This window comes from Daktulosphaira vitifoliae, unplaced genomic scaffold (assembly GCF_025091365.1).
Source record: "Daktulosphaira vitifoliae isolate Bord-2020 unplaced genomic scaffold, ASM2509136v1 Scaffold_489, whole genome shotgun sequence".
Lineage (NCBI taxonomy): Eukaryota > Metazoa > Arthropoda > Insecta > Hemiptera > Phylloxeridae > Daktulosphaira > Daktulosphaira vitifoliae.
In genome coordinates, this window is record NW_026100054.1 from 541 (window position 1) to 7,654 (window position 7,114).

A 7,114-nucleotide genomic window follows, 5' to 3' on the forward strand; every position below is an offset into this window, starting at 1 on the left:
GTATATAAGATGAAATGGAATGAATTGTAAAGGAGAGGAGAGAGAGGACCTCGGGAGCACCGAAGGTATTCTCTTTTCGCGTGATACGTTTATGACATTAAGTTTTCATTTTGTGTATTGTTTTATTGTGTTTTAAGTGTATCTTTATTTTGTATGTTTTACGTTGATTAATTATATCTTTAATAATTACATTTGCGTTATTATTAAACTTATATTACTTTATGTTAAGACATTAGGGTTGTTTCTATTTTTGATACAACAGTTAGACAACTTTTTTTATATTTTTTGCACATGTGTTAACTCAAAATGATTTATTTTTTTAGTATCACATTTTTCATTTTTGTAAAACTTCAAACAGCAGCTGAAGTTATAAATTAGGATTTTTTTTTTTGTAATTGTAACAATTTTTATGGTTTGATTTATGGCTTTAAATGATACAGAAATAGTTTTATTTCGAACTCAATATTATTTTATCAACAATTGTGAATTTAATACGAGTAGGTAAATTTGAAATAAAGACATTAAAATATAAATATATATTATATTATACAAATTTCATCAGCTTTATCAAAATGCGAGAACTTATTCATATTTCTTACATAGTTTACTTCAATGGTCCAATGTTAATATGAATTTCAGTATGATTTATTACTAAATTATGTTTTCTTGTAAGCTACATATTATCTATTATTTATAAAAATATTAATAGGGAATTTAAAAATGTCATCTACAAAAAAAATGAGCATTACATATGTATATTTTACTGAGACTTATTGTAAAAAATTATTTGTTTTCAGTGTAGTGTTAAATACAAACAAAAGTAGTTTACTAATGTATTTGAACTATAATTCACAGTATAATACACTCACTCTCATTATATATGGTTTATTAGTAATTTACTTTATATTATTTAAGGCCTTAAAATTTAACAACACTTTTTATCAACAATATTAGATGAAATAATACAATTTAATACCTTATAGTTATTTTAAATACCTTAAAACTATATGTGTAATGACAATTTATAATAATAATTAAAATTTATAATTAATTATTTAATAAATATTTGAGTTAGTTTAATAAGATGCACTTTTCTTATTACATCATTCTCATAAACGCTGAAACAAAGTATAAAAAATAATTTAGAATTTAGAATTTGTAATTTAAGAAAATATTAATACATATAACATAGGCAAATAATTCAAAATCCCGGGGCATAACATAGTGAAGGGTTCTATTATATGAGGAAAAAGTAACCATAGAAAAAGCATTACTGTGGACGTGGCTTACATAGTACATGATCTATGTGGTTTACCTTTTGTACGACAATGTATAATTATTTATCTATTGGTTGTTCAGCATAAAATTAATATTAATTATATAATAAACAATTATGTAATTATATAAATATTGTCATTTTACAAAAAAACAACACACACACACTACTTTTTAGGTTATAACGCTACAACTGGAAAAAATACAATAGTCAACTCACATATACAAAAATCACAGATAAAGTATAATTTCACATAAAAATCCAATAATTTTAAATAGTAGCCAGAATCTAGAGCTAGAGGATCCGTAAGGTCCATAATAGATAATAGTAGTGACTAGTAAAATCGAAAATTACATCTTTAGAATTTGTTTTTTGATTTTGGTAACTGATAAAGCGATAGTCGTTAGGATAATTTTATTTTTTTACAATAAAGACTACTTAAAACATTTTTATTAATATAGTTAATATAGTTACTTAAAACATTTAATATAGATTTAAAGGGTGGTACTCTTCCAAAATATTGTCGAAAATTGAAATGAAATTTTTTTCTTTTTACATTATTTTTTTGAAGTGTTTTAATCCCTCCTTATTACAGTATCAATTTAATTTCCAAAAATAATATATATATATTGATAAAAAGTAATTATCTATAATATTGCTATTCTACATTACATTACTTTAAAAATAATAAAAAAGCATTTTTAATTTTTAGTAAAAATGTTAGAACATTTTTAATGTTCTAACATTTTTTATCAATTTTTGAGGGTAAAGTCCTTAACCTAAACTGACAGTAATTATTTTGGTATATAATTGAGAATTCTTGCTTCAGTAAAAACTTCCTGTACGAGGTGATAGACAAAAAAAAACACATAATAAAAGTAATATCTCTTCAGTTTTGCATTGAAACTAATATTTTCATCAAAAAGTAATTCACGAGTCCATTGATTTCTTAATTACCTGAAAAAAAAATTGATATCATAGAAGAAATCTTATGCAAGATAAAAAAAGATCTTTCGTGATATTGTTTAAAAAATACTTTAAAACATCAATATATATTTCTAGTGAGTTTAGGAGACTACAATTGTAATAATTAAGTTATATATTTTTGTGTTTCTTAAAATAAAATATCAGCTATATTAATGTTATGAGCATTTACAGTTTTAGGTATTACATTAGAACCAAGTGTCAGAAATATTTGTTGATAATTAGGTTACATGCAATTATCTACTTAAATGCTATCATCAGAATTTCGATATGGAACTATTAAGAAAAATCTAATATTTTAATCAAACGAATTGATATTAACAAAATTTCAGTATAAAATTTTATGTCTCGCTATAATGTTCATTGGAGATACTTGAAATTTGAATAATGTTAGATTTTTCTTCAAATAAAAACGAAATATACACCAAAATGGAATTTGTACTTATAGTGTCCTTTTGATTACTTTTATAATTGATATTAACGTCTCCTTCAATTCCAAGGCTCAATAAAATTGCGTCAATTTTTGAGTTAAGCAACCCAACCATTCGTAATCCAAGACGTATTTTATCTATACTGAGAAAGTCATCTCCGCCATTATTAAATTTATTATAATGATCTTATAACTCTTCTACAGCGCTCTTAATTAAAATGGTCATTGAAGAAATGAACTCTTCTAGTTCTATAGTTTGGTTTACTGAAATACATGAAAATTATACATATTATTAGTAAGTTAAGTACAATATAATCCAACTACAATGTACTCATTACATTGAGTTGGTTTTTGAAAAGTAATTAAGTTTAATAAAATCCTCTACTTACTATTTACTTCTGTTTCGTACGAGACAACTAGACCGTAGGACGGCTAGTTGTGCACCGCACTGAATTGCCGTCTAGCCTTAGGCTTGTTTAAAATTACTAGAGGAGTGGTCAAGAGGGGTCACCTGGAGAGATGCTGGCTAACCACATATTCAACAAATGACGCGTTGACAATAATTATAAAATAATAATAAAACAATAATATTTAAATAAAAGGGTGTTTGGGAATATCCTTATTACTGCAATAGCCGAAAAGACGGTTGTGAACCAAATAGAAAATATATAAAATAAATTAGACAAACAATTAAAACTTAGCCATATAACGCAGAACAGAACGGTGAAAAATGGCAGTGAGATGTGGACTGTATTTATGCGTTGAAATGCTGAAGTCGTGAATAATGACAATTGCCCGTGATGTGTGACAAGGGCTGGCTAATGACCTTGCACGCCTGGATATCACGATCCCCGGTTAGATGCAGGACACGTAGCGGTAAACGATATCGAATGGCGGATTGCTGACACAAGGGCGTCGCTTAAAAATTAACTACTTCAGGGATAGGCCGACAACTGAAAAGGGTGCACAAGTACGTATGGCTAGAGGGAGCTCAGGACACAACAGGAGATGCAAATCAATAAAAATATGGTCGATTATTAGCACACACAAGTGGAGTCGATTGATGTGTATACGAAAGAAAACGCACAATATTATATGTTGAGGATAATATTGATAAATTGGACTGTGTACAAAAAATTGACGCGTAGGCCGTCGATTTTCTGTGCAAGATGGGTAAGGGGCTGAGTAAATCAAAGACGCTAGAGATCAGCTGTCACGTGCTATAACATAATCAACAGTGTTTGTAACAACGGGTCCACTAGGTTTTTGTTAATGGCGCTCTCTACCACATAACTTTTTAAGATATCACTTGAGAATCAGAATAGTATTTTTCCGAAATAGTCATAAAATTTTCCATACCTTCTTAAATTATATCGAATCACTTTTGCATTGTATGGTTATATAAAAGTTGTTTTTCAAATCAGTAAAAACTTATTAACTTTTACAAAAAAATGTATTATCAATAAGAATATAAAAATTTACTTTCCTATGAGCAAAGTGTTTCTTGACTATTATTTTCATAAGCTTTTTCAGCTGTTGCGAAATTTCTGATATATAATTAAATTAATTGCTAGGGATATAAAATTTAAATGACAATTTATTATTTTAAAATTTTATTTAAAAATAACATAGATTATACTGTAGTCTATGCAATTAATGGATAGATGCAAAATTTGACAACGATCTCAAAAATTCTTATACTTAGACACAAGTTTAAAAAAGTAAATAGTAAGTAGATAATTTTATGAAATCTGAAAAATAATATAGGATTTAAAATACAAAAATTATGTAAATAATTTTTTATTATTTTCAGAACCTATCAGAATTTTCTACAAAATAAATTTTTTTATTTAAAGGCTTTGGGAGGTGTTTGGGCTTAAAAAAATATATATATATTTCATTGCTCAATAAATTAAAAATTCATCCCAATTTTCACATAGAAAATTTAAATAACGTTAGAATCTAAAATATTGTTAGTAATCTTTATAAAAATATGAAATTTGTTTTATCAACTATTATGAATTATCAAACTTTAATATGATTATTTATTAAAAGTTTGAACTAATAAAACACTACAAGATAACTTCAGAACTACCTAGTTAAATTAAAGAAAAAAACAAGTAAACATCTGTCGATATTTACAAATTTTAAAAATATACACGTACTTTAGATAGAACGTTTTGCATAAACATGGCTGTCCGTGTATCGAGCATAAAATAAAGTCATTCAATTTTTTCGTGAAATAAAATAAAACTATATTGAACTTAAAAATATCAATTGTAATAAAGTTATTTTTATTACTTTAAGTTTTTGCATAATTTTAGTTGGCTGTGGAATATTGTTATTAATAAATAAATAGATAATGACACAATTTTATATGAATTAACAATTTTCAAAAGTATACTTATGAAAAAATTTTGATTTAGTATAAATGTTATACAAAGTTTTAATAAAATAAATTGTATATTTGTTTTTAAAAATATTGTTTTTGCATTATTTTATTAAATTAGAATAGAATTTTCATTTTAATTTTGATCTTCTGGAAAATATTTTGATTATTACATTACACAAATTTATAAATAAAAATGTTATAATTGAAAGATAAAATTGAAAATTCTTAATACCCATTTTATGTAATAACAAATACTACAAAATTTTAAAATGTTAACGTGGGGTTTCACCTTAGTCATCAAAGATTATGAAATATATATATTTTTATAACTAATTAATTATTTCTTACTTTTTCCTTCATTTTTATTTATAATAAATGCCAAAAATTTATATATCATTACCATTAATATCAATGTTAACTTTCCTCATCATATCACACAATTTCCATGATTTAAAACCTAAAATTCTGAGTATTTGTTTAAAATCCATTGAAGTAATACAATCATTTTTTTCAAACTCCTTATACATGCGTTTTAATTTATTGATACCTTCTTTGTTCAATTGATATTTACAATCCTAAATGAATTAGACATTCTTAATTGAGTTAATTTTTTATCTAATAATTGACTGGCTTAGTAGAAAAATACTTTTTTTTTATTTAGTTTAAATTGATCACTTAATAAGTCACTTATTGTTATATTTAAAAAACTCACTATAAGCATTGCATTGAATATTTTACGATTATTCTCCTCACATTCTCTGTATATATGATTGGTTAATGCGATGCCTAGGTCAATTACCGCAACAGGTATCAAATAAAATAAATTCATTATTTTTTTTTATTGAAAAAATGTTTTTTCTTATTAAATTAGCCCCATATGTAATTATAATAAAACAAATTAAGAAATTATAAAAACCATATTTAAAATGCAACGCGGAATAAAACTTGTTTTCGTATATTATTTCTACATTTACTATTCTTATTCAATAAAATGTTACATCAAATAATGAAAATAGGTTTAGTATAATTATAAAATAAAACAGCTTTTGGCAATATTTTTTGTAATAATTTATTTGAATTAGCAACTGCTTAAATTTTGTAATATAGTAGAAAATTTGAAATATTTTTTCAAATATAAATCAATATTTTTATAAAATGTAAAATGTTTGAATAACTTGTACTGATTTTATTAATCAATCATGTATTTCTGCAAAAACTAAATTTTTTAAGGAAGGGTTTTGGAAGATCTTTTGTTTTATTAAAGATACTTAATGTTTCTACATAAACAATTTAATTTAATTCATTGGAAAATTCACCTAAATTTTTATAAAGTTCGACTGGAAACGTTTTTATCCCATAACAAAATTTAAAAAACCTTACAAATTTGATTAATTACTAAAATGATTGTTAGAAAATTTTTTTTATAATACCAAATTTGTTTTATAGAAGTTATTTAAATTTGGATTGCATTATTCAATAAAAGTTTGATATTTGAAAAGTTTCAATAAAACACTTTAAAGAACTACATAGTTTAATTTTAAATATAAAGCAAATATCTGTCAATAACTATAAATTTTAAAAATATACACATACTTCACAAAAAATTTTGTAATTTTTTTTAAATAAGTTTTCCCAAAATTAGATAAAATTTTATAAAATATAATTTGTTGAATAACTTATAATAATTTTCGGAACCAATCAGAATTTTATACAAACTTAATTTTTTAGGGAACACCTTTGGAGAGAGTAATAGTTACCCACATTGAAAAATTCAACTCAATTTTCATAATATTCCAGTAGGTGCTCGTTTTATTAGTTTAGTAATTACTAAAATGATTGTTAAGAATATTTTTAAAATATGAAATTTGTTTCAAAAATTTCAAATTTTTCACATTTAAATATTATTATTTGATAAGAGTTTGAATTTATAAAACGATAAAAGAGTACTTTGAAGAATTATCTAATTTAATTTTAAATAAAAAGCAAACATCTCTCTATAAATACATATTTTATTAGTATACACATACTTTAC

General features: G+C 24.1%; 1 long non-coding RNA gene across 2 annotated transcripts; it reads right to left on the reverse strand.

Moving 5' to 3' along the window:
• Positions 1–869: 869 nt before the first annotated feature.
• On the reverse strand, positions 870–6,056 carry LOC126909517 (uncharacterized). 2 transcript variants are annotated; one of them, XR_007705051.1, is made up of 4 exons: positions 5,795–6,055; positions 5,483–5,657; positions 2,724–2,954; positions 870–1,118 (listed from the first exon to the last, which is right to left on the reverse strand). It is a non-coding gene; the product is annotated as an uncharacterized LOC126909517 (long non-coding RNA). The 2 variants fall into 2 exon arrangements; XR_007705052.1 differs by lacking the exon at positions 870–1,118 and adding an exon at positions 1,945–2,233 and having other exon boundaries at positions 5,795–6,056.
• Between the last annotated feature and the right edge of the window lie 1,058 nt (positions 6,057–7,114).